A 14,157-nucleotide genomic window follows, 5' to 3' on the forward strand; every position below is an offset into this window, starting at 1 on the left:
TTCATTGCTATCTTGTTGTTTTGAGATTCTAGCTCATCGACTTTAGCTTGAAGAGTAACCCTCTTTCCTTCATTCTTTCGTTGCTTCGCACTAGGCGCAAAATGAGTGTCATTCTGTGTGATGTGGCTTCCTTCGCTCCCCATGTTGGAGAGGGATGCCTAGTTAAAAGAGAGTGTACGAATGGTGGAAACCAGCTTAACAAAGCTGAAGAGAGTGAGAACAAGTGTCGTTCCCACAGGCGGCGCCAAATGTTGATGCACAAATTAGTGAGGACTTTGGTACAACAGAAAGTGTTAAGTTTGTGACCTTCGCTAAATTGCTCCGGTCACTAGTATGGATAAGTATGTAAATGGATAAAGATAGGGAAGCAAACACAAGATGTACGTGGTTCACCCAAATTGGCTACGTCCACCGAGTAGAGGAGTTCTCATTAATTGTGAAGGGTTTACACAAGTACATAGGTTCAAGCTCTCCTTTAGTGAGTACAAGTGAATGAATTAGTACAAATGACATTCGAAAATATTGTGGGAGAATGATCTTTATTTATAGAAGAGAGTTTCTAGTTTCATTCTGACATTGACACGTTTTGTGTTGTGATTGGCTTCTGATGTTAACACGTGTCGCGCTATGATTGGCTTCTAATGTCGACATGTGTCGCGCTGTGATTGGCCTCCTGGTTTGAGGGAAACTCTTTTGGGTCCTTGACAGTATAACGTTGACCGGTGCTCAATAGTTTCGGGATTGGTCAAGTATGGTACAAACAAAACCCATGTAGAAAACGGAGTTGAATTTCTATGCATAACTTCTTACAAATATGACCAGAAGCGTATTCTAGAGAAGATTAAGCGTACCTTAAGTTGTTTGTATATTACGACCATATTCAATGCCACTATGTGGTCGGCCCTACTATTACACTTTGGCATGATCGTTTGGGACATCTTGGACTAATAACGATGCGCTGTATCCTCAAATCTTCACATGGGCATCCACTAACCTGAAGTTTAGGTTCGAGCCAAGGAATCATATGCCAAACATGTTTAATGAAAAAGCTTATTACTAAGCCTTCTTATGACAAGATTCGTTCGAATCCTTCCATTTTTCTACAACAGATTTAGGGGGACATTTGTGGACTGATTCACCCTCCATGCGGACCATTTAGATACTTTATGGTTTTGGTTTACGCTTCCACACGTTGGTCACACGTGTGCTTGTTGTCTATAAGAAACGCTGCATTCTCGAAACTATTAGCTCAGGTTATCAAGCTTAGGGCTCACCACCCTGATTATCCGATTAAATCTATTCAATTGGATAATGCTAGAGAATTCACATCTAAAACTTTTGATGACTATTGCATGTCGGTTGGGGTTGAAGTTGAACATTTTGTACCCTATGTTCACACCTAGAACGGCCTGGCAGAGGCTTTCATTAAGCGCTTACAAATGATTGCTCGATCATTGGTCATACGTACCAAGCTCCCGATTGTTGCTTGAGGCCATGCAATATTGCACGCAACAAAGTTGGTCCACCTGAGGCCTGTTGCGACACAACCATTTAGTGCCCTTCATTTGGTTACCGGATACGAACCTGACATATCACATATGCACATTTTTTGTTGTGTGGTATATGTGCCAATCTCGCCGCCCTTACGTGCAAAAATGGGGTCTCAGCAAAGGATGGGAATCTATGTCGGATATGATTCTCCTTCGATTATTCGTTACTTAGAAACTTTGACAGGTGATCTATTTACCTCTCGTTTCGCAGATTGTCATTTCTATGAGACAGTCTTCCCGTCGTTAGGGGAAGATAAAAATGTCAACGTTCCTGAAGAACGATGCAAATTATCGTGGACTACTCCCACTTTGTCTCATTTAGATCCCTACACCACTCAGTCTAAAACTGAAGTGTAGCCCATATTAGATCTTCAGAGCATAGCTCAGACCATGCCAGATGCTTTCATCGATCTAGCGTGCTTGACAAGATTACATATTCCAGCTATGAATACGTCTGCAAAGATGAATGTACCAAATGTATGACGGACTTCCCTCCTAGAAGCCTGGAACGCCAATTTTGGTGATCCATATACATTAGCGGCTAGCCAATCATCTGCCCCTACACAAAAGTGTGGCAGACCTCTTGGTTCAAAGGATTCACACCCCCGAAAGAGGAAAACCACAACACAAGGTCTTGAAGAGCCTACCGTGAATTCAATTATTGCTTACTCATTATATCCAACTCATGAGGAATTCTAGATTATGGAAGCGTCATTGAAGAGACGAATCCTCCTCCTGAGAATCGTGAGATTTCTATCTATTATGCTAGCTTAAATGATGTGTGGCGTAGAAATGAGATGATTGTCGACAATGCATTAGCATTTGCAGTAGCTACTGAAATCATGTTGAGCGATAACATTGAACCGCGTTTTGTTGATGAATGTCAACGTAGAACTGATTAGTCAAACTGGAAACAAGCAATCCAAGTCGAACTCGATTTGCTTACGAAACGTAAGGTGTTTGGACCTGCAACTCCTACTGCTCCACATGTGACGCTCGTTGGCTACAGGTGGGTTTTCGTTCGAAAACTTAATGAAAAGAACGAAATTGTGTGTTACATAGCTCATCTTGTTGCACAAGGCTTCTCAAAACGCCCCGGGATTGATTATGACGAAACTTATTCACCCGTTATGGATGTGATTACTTTTCGCTACCTTATCAGTTTGGTAGTTTCCAAAAAATGGATATACAGCTGATAGACGTAGTAACCGAGTATCTTTATGGGGATCTTGATACAGAATTTTTTATGAAAGTTCCCGAATGACTTACATTGACTGGTTGAAATATTTCCAAATCTTGGAACACGCTCTCAATTCGGCTGAGACGTTCACTCTATGGTTTGAAACAATCCGGAAGAACGTGGTATAACCGTTTGAGTGAGTATTTGACTAGTCAAGGATATGTGAACAACGAACTGTGCCCTTGTGTGTTCATTAAGAAGTCACATTCCGGATTTGCAATTGTTGCAGTATATGTCAATGACATGAATCTCATCAAAACTCCTGAAGAAAGAACTGCCGCGCACCTGAAGTCAGAATTTGAGATAAAAGATGTAGGTAAGAGTCGATACTGTCTTGGTCTCGAGATAGAGCATTGTTCGGATGAAATCCTAGGGTGTTGCATCGTTTTAATGAAGATAAGGTGAAGCCTTCGAGTACTCTTATGGTCGTTTGATCATTAGATGCAAAATGAGATCCCTTCCATCCGAATGAGGATGATGAAGATATTTTGGAGCCTGAAGTTCCTTATCTAAGTGCGATAGTTGCTTTATTGTACTTAGCTCAATGCACTAGACCCGGCATCTCATTCGCTGTTAATCATTTGGCAAGATACAATAATGCACCTACATGTAGACACTGACTGGCATGAAAAACATTTTTCGTTACCTTAAGGGTACTACGGATTTGGGCTTGTTCTATCCCTATGAATCCTCGAGTGATGCCGCATCCTATGGTCCTTGAGTTGATTTTCGCCTTGTTAGTTATGCCGACACAAGATACTTATCTGATCTGCACAAAATGCATTCTCAAACAGGTTATGTCGTTACCGTTAGAGGCACAACAATCTCTTGGAGGTCAACTAAATAGACCTTAGTTGCCACTTCGTCTAACCATGCTGAAATTCTCACCTTACATGAAGCAACTTGGGAATCCTTTTGGTTGAGAGTAGTAATGGGCCTTATTCGAACCTCCTGTGATCTTTATCCCGCCGTTAGTGTCCCGATGACAATTTTTGAAGACAACGCAGCTTGCATCAAACAGCTTAAGAATGGTTACATCAAAGGAGACAACACCAAGCACATTACGCCGAAGTTTTTCTTTCCACATCAACAATAAGAGCATCAAAAGATTGAAGTCATGCAAATCCGTTCACAAGACAATCTGGCCGACCTCTTCACCAAATCACTGCCGAAGATGACATTTTAGAAACTTGTTCATGGAATTGGTATGCATAAACTTTCTGAGTTGTAACTTTGCTATTTCTCTTTGGAATTATGTCAAACTTAGGGGGAGTATCATGAAGATACTTGTTTGATCTTAATGTACTCTTTTTCCTTACGATTAGGAGCATTTTTCCCACTGGGTTTTTGTTACCTAACTAGGTTTTAATAAGGCACCCACCTTAGGCTGGTCATATCCTTGATGACATCATTTAGATGTTTCTTTTGACTTTGCATTTCTTACGCATTTTTCCTTAGACTATGTCCCTACTCGGGTTTTTACTATAGCCTTAGGGTTTTTTAGTGAGACTTACTACTTATGCAAGTTCCTACCTTATTGAGAATAAACGTTGTTCCTTAGAATCAGTGTCAATGATTCAACTTCCTCAACTTCTGTATGATGCTAAATCTACCTTAAGAATTTACACACTCAAGGGGGAGTGTTGTAAACATTCTTAGTTTAAGTGTGATTGTGTAAATCCTAAATTAGATTTGATTCTAGTTATCATTTCCTATTGTATCTTTTACTCCTTGGGGATGAAGGAATATCTTCTCTCATTTACTAATATAAATAAATGCACAATGTATGAGGGATAACAACACACATATTCCCCTACAATTCTACAAACACATCTCTTTCTCTCTTCTCCTTACCGCCGACCTCCTTTAATTTTGTCAGATAAAATATCCCACAACAATAACTTGTAGTAAGTATTTTATTTTTGAATAAAAAAAATATAAAACTGATTCATTAAATACGCGACCTTGCAATGACCCTTGGATTGTATTAAAAGTTATGTACAGTCCTGCACCAAAAAAATTATGCAGAGGCGTTACCGAAAAAGAAAATCGTGCAGAGGATCCTGATCCCCTCCATTCTAATTTTAATTTTGCATATTATTAAACCAATTAAATCTAGTAGTACTAATAAATTAATAAAAATGGGAAATTATTCCTTGGTCATAGATTTTCTCTCCCCTTTTATTAATATTTGATAAAAATGGGGGTGGAAGGCAACAATTACTTGAGGTTTTATATGGCGCGGTTAATATAAGAAAGTGACTCTTTTTAGCTTTTTTGAGAAGAAGCTCTTTTTAGCTTTTCAAACAATATTTTTTAATTTTTAACCATCAAATTGAATAAGTACAACAAAAATAACGGTCATAATTAAACTTTTGCGTTAGTTTTGGTGTAGCAACTATGTTTCGATTTATCATTTTTCTGTTCATAATTGGACAATGAACCCTTTCATTTGATGGGAGTTGCTGGGGCGTGGGGCACTACTCTGTTATGCGTAGGGATGGGCAATGGTTATGTATCATTTTTAATCCATTTATCTTCTTTTTTTTACCATTACCCTTTTTCACCCGTCTACATGTTTTTTGAACAACTTGAAAATTAAAAAAAAATTGTCATAATTTTTTTTTTTTTGACAATTAAACACCTTTATAGGTGGTACATTCATCATACATTTCCATATTTTAATTTTTTAAGTCCTTATACCATTCCAATAATTGAAATAATAGTTTACGGACGATATTTTTAACTGTTACCAATGAAGGTAAATATAATATTTGCTAAGTATTATTGGGTTACAAAAATTGTTTAGAAGACATTTCTGTCAAAGCATTTCTGTCAATTTCACGGTTACCCGCAAGGAATTTAAATTAATTTGGCCAATTCCTTGATGATGAGAATCATCATTCCTGTAGTAATGTTATTGAGAGAAAGGCCGATGACTTCCTTGCTAATTTATTGGGTGCTAAGTATTATTGGATCTAGAATATGGTTTGTGTTAGTTTTACATATATAAAATAAATGGGTAAACGGTTATCCGTTTATAACCGTGGTTAATACCCATAACCGCCCATTTAAATTTCGCGGGTAAACGGTTATACCCATAACCATTTATTTATCTAAACGGTTACCCATAACCGTAACCGTTTAATTTAAATGGGCAGGTAACCGTAGTTACCCATAACCAATGGGTATTTGCCCATCGCTAGTTATGCGCTATTCATGGTGCTAGTATAGAAAATTCTGTATTTGAATAGTGATGGTGCAAATACATTCCGTGCTTTTAATTCAATTCAAGCTGAATGATAGGAGCATATTTATGCGACTTAGTTAGCTTGTTTTCTTGTGTTTTCATAGTTTGTTTGTGTTTATTATAGTGTTTTAAACTATTTTCGTGTATTTATAGGTCCAAATGACAAAGTTGGCAGGAAAGTGCATTTTGGAGCAATTTTGGGCACTAAATGGATAGCACATGTATGGGCCAAGGTAGATGGACGTTTTTTTAATCAAAAGGCTAGGAATCTAATAAGGAGATGAAGAAATTAAATTCAAGACAAAGAAGATAAGGAATCAGCTCAAAAGAAGGAGATATTATCCAAAACCTTATCCAACCTTATCTTATCCAAACAAACCTTATCTTATCCTATACTATCCTAATCTTTTCCTAACATAATTCTTGCTGCAAGAGGGAGTTTCTGATTTAAATCACCTACAAACCTTTCTAGAAGGCCTTATCTGTTCCTACATTGGTGTTGCATGTTTTTAGGCCTTGTTCTTATAGAAATCAGCCACATAACAGTGTTTCTAGAATTTCCTACAAAAGTGGTGCCCTAAACCCTTCTAGAAACCCTAAAATTTGCACAAATCCTAGTTCTTTTCCCCTTGGATTGAGGCCCAAGCCTTTGCCGAAAATCCTAAGCCTTTTCCCATCAAAATTTGTCAAAACCCTAGGCTATAAATATGTGTTTTCAGCCACAATTTCGTCGACCACCCCTTCATTCATTCACATACACATTCAGCCGCATCCATCCATTACCCACCACACCATATTTCATTCTACATCACAGGACTTAAATTGTGCCGCAGCCTTGGGAGAAGAGGAGAGACCTATCGTGGCTTTCCATAGGAGAAGGAGGAGTTGTGCCGCAACCAACCTGCATCCATTGGGGAATTTTAGAGTTCTTTCTTCCTTCGTTTGTTTCCATGTTTAATTTAATTCGTTTTTCAATTGTTATGAACATGTGGAACTAATTTCTTTTTAGTTAGAGGTGAATTCGAAGCCATGGACATAGTTTTATATGAATTGATTTCCTCCAGTTATTGTTTCATAAATTGTGAATGTGGATTGCTTATCTGATTTATTGAGAACTTGTTCTTGTATGTTGATTAAGGGTGCACACTTAGTTTGCATGCATGAATTTGGTGCTAGGATATAGGGGAATTCCACATAATCGTTATGAACTTATATTCATGAGTAGTAAAAGTCGCTAGTCACGATTGTGTTAAGTAATTCCTAGGCAAGAGTATCATGCAGTTCATAGTTATAATTGCCTTGTCAATGCTTATGATTTCCATGGAACTTAACGATCTTTGAATGTATCTCTATCATGTTGTTCATATAGGGAACTTGATGAGAATAATTTGGTTGCGATGCGTAGTCCATTCAATTCAATGAATTTAGGGAAATCTGAGAGTTAATTAGTGCATTCACGATTAATTTGGGGCATTGTCGTTCATGGTTTAAAGAAACAATACTGGAAATCAATTTATGTTGCATATGTTCATGTGTGGAGAAGGATCCTCTAACTAGCCATTCACCCATTTAATTCACCAATTTTGTCCAAAGTATTTAGAGTCTTTAATTCTGTTTAGTTTTATTTTAAATTCGTCAAAAACCCAATCCCCATTACTTTGTTGAGTCAAGTTAGTTAGAATCTGTCCAATTTGTGTTTTTGAGTCATATTTGTGTAGATTAGCAGCCATAGTTAATCTCCGGTCTAGAACGATTCCTATTTTCATATACTACAACTATCTTAATATGGTTTAATTTGTGTGTTAAGTTAATTTTCACACAACTGAAGAAATTTATAAGCATTTTTGAATTATAACTACGATGATGGGAGCAAGGATTTATATGAACATTTTGAACATTTTATTTCTAAGTAAAAGAGCCGTTTTGTGTATGTATCATTTCTTTATAAAATAAAAGTTTAAGTTTTTGCTTTGCACAATATGAAATATAGTAAGGGTGTGCTAATTATCATTTACGTTGGTCTCTTGGTTACCTGGGTATGGATTTTCTGTTAAAGATAGATTTTTCAGTATGACCAGTATACGGGATGGTACATCACGTGTTATTATACAAATTGTAAGATATGTGTGTTAAAAAATTAATAATTTAAAATATAAAATTTCTTAACATTAAAAACACCTGATGTACTCTTATGTTCCGATCATAATAAAAAAAATTTCTTATTGAAGCCTTGAACTTGAACTTGAAGCAAGCAGGCATGTGATGGACAGCTGTGCGGAGGAACTCACGAAAAATAATACTAATAATATTGGAGTTGTCTGTTTCCCATTTGGAATATTAATAATTAATAATTAACTAGTGTGTATAATTTAATATAATTTCAGGCCCCAAAAAGAAAGAAAATGACAGATATTAATTTTACCAACATGCTTTTAATGGAGGTGGAATTTGATTAGTTGACAGTGGACTAGTAGTCGAGTAGCAGTCGGTCTACGTTGAACAATATAATATTGGGAATTGGTTCCTCTCATGAGTAAAAGCTTGTGATCCTCCCGACCTACTAATACATATCGTTAGAATTCAACGGCTACAATTATTATAACTTTTAGAGAGGTTTCCTATTTGTAATAGTTGGATTAAAATCTAACTGTCCGTGTTATTGGGTCAGGAGGATCCCGAGCCTTTGCGTAGAAGAGGATCCAATTTCATAATATTGAATTACAAGAGAATAATTTATTATTATTGACATCTGATATGAGAAGCATATTTTATTTTTAAAATAATACTTAGGTACTCACTAGTAATACTTTTTTATTTGGCTCAATTAAAAGATGTTACATGTTTCGTCTTTTTAAAACTCAATTAACATGATGTTACATGTTGTGGCTTATTTTATCTAATAGGGAGAGATAGGGGCCACCGGCACAGAAAGAGAATAGAGAGATGTGTTTGTAAGGTTGTGTAGAGGATGTGTTATTTCCCCTACACAGTGCCTTTATTTATAGTAATAAGAGAGAGAATAATTCTTCTCCTCCAAGAAATACAAGTCTTAGGGAATAATAAAAGTATTAAATCTAATCTAGGATTTACATAGTCACTTAAATAAGAAGTTTATACACTTTCCCTTGAGTGTGTAAATACTCAAGTAAATTCAGTATCATGTAGAGTTGAGAAAGTCAACTCGTCGGCGCTAATTTTGGAAACACATTAGTCTCAAAGTAAAGTAGGAACTTGCATAAGGAACTAAGTCTCATAAAAAACCCAACGGCTATGGTAAAACCCAAGTAAGGACAAAAACCCATAGTCTAGGAAAAATGCGTGAGGAATGCAAAGTCAAATGAAACGTCTAAAGGACATCATCAGGGATATGATCAACCTAAGGTGGGTGCTTTGTCAAAACCTCATTAGGTTGCAAAAACCAAAAGAGAAAAATGCTCCTAATCGTAGGGAAAAAGAGTACATTAAGATCAAGTAAATATACTTCAGGATACTCTCCCTGAGTTCGACATAATTCCAAAGAGAACTAACAATGTTACAACTCAAAAAGTTTACGCGTACCAATTCCTTGAACAAGCTTATGAAACATCGCCTTCGGTAGTGATTTAGTGAAAATGTCCGCCAGATTGTCTTGTGAACGGATTTGGGTGACTTTAATCTTCTGATGCTCTTGTTGTTGATGTGAGAAGAAGAATTTCGGCGCAATGTGTTTGGTGTTGTCTCCTTCGATGTTGTCTCATTCGATGTAATCATGTAACCCTTCTTGATTTGTTCTATGCATGCTGCGTTGTCTTCATAGATCATTGTCAGGACGTCAATGACAGGATACAAATCGCAAGAGCTTCGAATATGGCCCACAACTGCTCTCAGCCAGAAGCATTCCCAAGTTGCTTCATGTAAGGTGAGAATTTCAGCATGGACGAAGTGGCAACTAAAGTCCATTTAGTTGACTTCCAAGAGATTCAGTGCCTTCAACGGTAAAGACATAACCCGTTTGAGAATGCGCCTTGTGCAGATCAGATAAGTATCCTGTGTCGGCATAACCAACAAGGCGAGAATCAACTCAAGATAAGGGGGTGCGGCATCACGCGAGGATCTGTAAGAATAGAACAAACCCAAGTCCGTAGTACCCTTGAGGGAATGGAAGATATCTTTAACACCAATCCAGTGTCTACGTGTTGGTGCATTACTGTATCTTGCTAAAAGGTTAACATCAAATGAGATGTCAGGTCTGGTGCATTGAGCTAAGTACAATAAAGCGCCTATTGCACTTAGATAAGGAACTTTAGGCTCCAAAATCTCTTCATTATACTCATTCGGACGGAAGGGATCTCTTTTTGCTTTTAGCAATTGAACGATCATAGAAGTACTCGAAGGCTTCGCTTTATCTTTGTTAAAGAGGCGTAACACTTTCTGACTGTGGTTCGATTGATGTACTAAGATTCCATCTGAACGATGCTTTATCTCGAGACTGAGACAGTATCGAGTCTTTCCTAGATTTTTTATCTCAAATTTTGACTTAAGGTGCGTGGCAATTCTCTCGAACTCTTCAAGAGTTCTGATGAGGTTCATGTCGTAGATATAAACTACAACAATCACAAAACTGAAATGTGACTTCTTAATGAACACGCAAGGGCATAGTTCATTGTTTACATATCCCTGACTAGTCAAATACTTACTTAAACGGTTATACCACATTCTTTTGAATTGCTTCAAACCGTAAAGTGAATGCCTCAGCCAAATTAAGAGTGTTGCATTGATCCAATCAATGTAAGTCTTTAGGGAACTTTCATATAAATTTTCGTATCAATATCCCTATAAAGATACGCAGTTACTACATCCATATTCAGTTTTTCGAAAAGTACCATACTGATAAGGTAGCAAAAAGTAATCACATCTATAAAGGGTGAATAAGTTTCATCGTACTCAATCTTGGAGCATTGTGAAAAGCCTTGCATAACAAGACGAGCTTTATAACGCACAATTTCGTTCTTCTCATTACACTTCCAAACGAAAACCCACTTATAGCTAACGAGCTTCACATATGGAGGAGTAGGAGCTACAAGTCCAAATACCTTACGTTTCGCAATCGAATCAAGTTCAACTTGGATTGCTTGTTTCCAGTTTGACCAATTAGTTCTACATCGACATTCGTCAACGGAACAAGGTTCAATGTCATCGCTCAACATGATCTTAGTAGCTACTGCATATGCTAATGCATCGTCGATGTTCACCTCATTTCTACACCAAACATCATCCAACCTAGCATAGTGGACCGAAATCTCATGATTATCGGGAGGTGGATTCGTCTCTTCAAGGACGCTTCCATATCTAGAATTTCCTCATGAGTTGGATAGAATGAGTATGCGATAGTCGAATTCACGGTAGGCTCAGAAGGAGCCTATGTCGTGGGTCTCCTCTTCCGAGGGTGTGAATCCTTTAAACCAAGTGGTATGTCGTGCTTTTGTGTAGGGGCAAATGATTGGTTAGTCGCTAATGTACATAGATCGACCAAAGTGGCGTCCTAGGCCTCAAAGGGGAAGTCCGTCATACATTTGGTACATCCATCTTTGCAGGCACATTTGTAGCTAGACTATGTGATCTTGTTACTCACACTAGATTGGTGAAAGCATCTGACATGCTCTGAGCTACGCTTTGAAGATCTAATATACGATGCACCTCAGTATCAAACTGAATGGTACGCGGATCTAAATGAGACAAAGTGGGAGTCATCCACGATAATTCGTGTCGTTCTCCAAGAACGTTGACGTTCTTATCTCCCCTTAACGGTAGGAAGACTATCTCATAGAAGTGACAATCCGTAAAACAAATGATAAACATATCGCCTGTCAACGGTTCTAAGTAATGAATGATTAAAGGATAATCGTATCCGATATAGACTCTCATCCTTCGCTGAGGCCCAACTTTTGTATGTAAAGGCAGCGAAATTGGCATATAGATTACACAACCAAAAATGTGCAGATGTGATATGTCGGGTTTGTATCGATAACCAACTGAAGGGTGCTATTTAGTTGGATCGCAATAGGCTTCAAGTGGACTAACATGGCTGCGAGCAATATTGCATGACCCCAAGCAGCGATCAGGAGCTTGGTACGTATGACCAACGATCGAGCAATCATTTGTAAGCATTTAATAAATGCCTCTGTTATATCGTTTTGGGTATGAACATGTGATACTGGATGTTCAATTTCAACCCCAACTGACATGCAATAGTCATAAAAAACTTTATATGCGAATTCTCTAGCATTATCCAATCAAATAGATTTGATTGGATAATCAGGGTGGTGAGCCATGAGCTTGATAACCTGAGCTAACAGTTTGGAAAATGCAACGTTCTTTGTGGACAGCAAGCACACATGTAACCAACGTGTGGAAGCGTCAACCAAAACCATAACATATTAAAATGGTCCGCATTGAGGGTGAATCGGTCCACAACTGTCCCCTGAATCCATTGTAGAAAAGTAGGATGGTTCGAACGAATCTTGTCATAAGAAGGCTTAATAATAAGCTTTCCCATAGAGCATGTTTAACTTGCGATTCCTTGAATCAAACCTAAACTTTAGGTTAGTGGATACTCGTGGGATGATTTAAAGATACGGCGCATCGCTGTTCGTCCAAGGTGTCCTAAACGATCATGCCAAAGTGTAATTTCGTGCGCGGTCCCAAAGGTAAGGTCAGCCATATAGTGGCTTTCTATAGGATGTATAGTCGTAGTATATAGACAACTCAGGATATGCTCTATCTTCTCTAGAATATGCTTCTGGCCATATTCGTAGGAAGTGATGCACATAAATTCAACTCCATTTTCTACATAGGTGTCAGTGTGATAATTATTATCTCTAATGTCCTTGAAACACAACAACGTTCTTCCGGAACGTGGAGAATAAAGTGTCTCAGCAATGGTCAAGATTATACCATTGGACAACATTATATGTGCCTTACCGTATCTTGTCAAATGTGCATTCTTAGGTATGAAGTTAGTGAAATAGATGCGTTCAGGCAAAACGGTGTGCATGGTTGCACTAACTGCCAAACAACTAACTTTCCCATTAGTCATACCTAGAAATAAAATTAATTTGAATTGATCACATGCATAAAAGTTCTAATAACAAATATCCATTCAAAATAATTTAAGTATTCAAAGATGGTAATTAAAAAAACTTAATATCCAAAAACAAATCACCAACAAATAATCCAAACATAAAGGGAAATTGTTCAAACTTAAACAAAAAACAAGAGGGGGGGTTTGGCCAATATGTGGAATTCTGCCCCATTGTCCTAAAATTTAATTAAAACTAGTTTATGTCTAAGATTCTAATCTTCCATAGGGGTAATAGCCTCTTAAAATCAGAAACCTCCATCTTGGTACTCTCCGATTCATCCACTTGCTATGAGAATGATATTTAGCTATAACCTTCTGGGGAGCACGGCAAACACAGAGCTTCGATGGAACCACATCGGTAGCACATGTCTGCATCCATAGTTTCAGGTGCTTTGCCCTTATTCTTGAATTTTAGAGAGCATATAAGGTCTAATAGGACTTCTCAATGAGATCCTCTTCGATCAAATTCTCGTTACAAAACTTGAGAAATGATCGAATCTAACAAACTTCATATTTATATTCATTCACAGACTTAAAGTTTTAGAAGCCCAGATGTTGCAAGTCATGTCTTGCTTCAGGCAAGAAACTGTCATTTTGGTGATCAAAGCGATCAGCCAAAGCGACCCAAAGTGCTCATGGATCTTCCTCAGCAAGGTACTCGGTTTGCAATGCATCATTAATGTGTCTTTGGATGAAGATCATGGCAATGGCTTTCTCAGCTTCACATCTTGGACCCACTTGAGGTAGTTTCTTCCAGAGACCTCTAAAGCAGTGAAGTCGAGTTTGTTCAAATTCGACATGTCCCTATCACAAAAAAATAGACAAGAATATGGTTAATGTCATTGAGAAAAATCAATCCATTCACATAGGAGTAGAACATTCAAGTTCTAATAGACATTTACTAGTTTAAATTTATAAGGAAAAAACTTCGGGTTTTCATGGGTGATGTTTTTAAGGCATGTTTCTAGAAACTTCAGGTTCATATGTATCTGCAAAC

General features: G+C 37.6%; 1 long non-coding RNA gene across 1 annotated transcript in view; it reads left to right on the forward strand.

Annotated features, from left to right (window-relative positions):
• Positions 1 to 362: 362 nt before the first annotated feature.
• LOC126628916 (uncharacterized) overlaps positions 363 to 14,157 on the forward strand; it is a 52,059-nt gene continuing 38,264 nt past the window's right edge. Inside the window, exon 1 of the long non-coding RNA XR_007625627.1 lies at positions 363 to 461. This is a non-coding gene — a long non-coding RNA (uncharacterized LOC126628916). The remainder of the gene's footprint in view (positions 462 to 14,157) is intronic.

The sequence above is a fragment of the Malus sylvestris genome, chromosome 7 (genome assembly GCF_916048215.2).
Source record: "Malus sylvestris chromosome 7, drMalSylv7.2, whole genome shotgun sequence".
In the NCBI taxonomy this organism is placed as follows: Eukaryota; Viridiplantae; Streptophyta; class Magnoliopsida; order Rosales; family Rosaceae; genus Malus; species Malus sylvestris.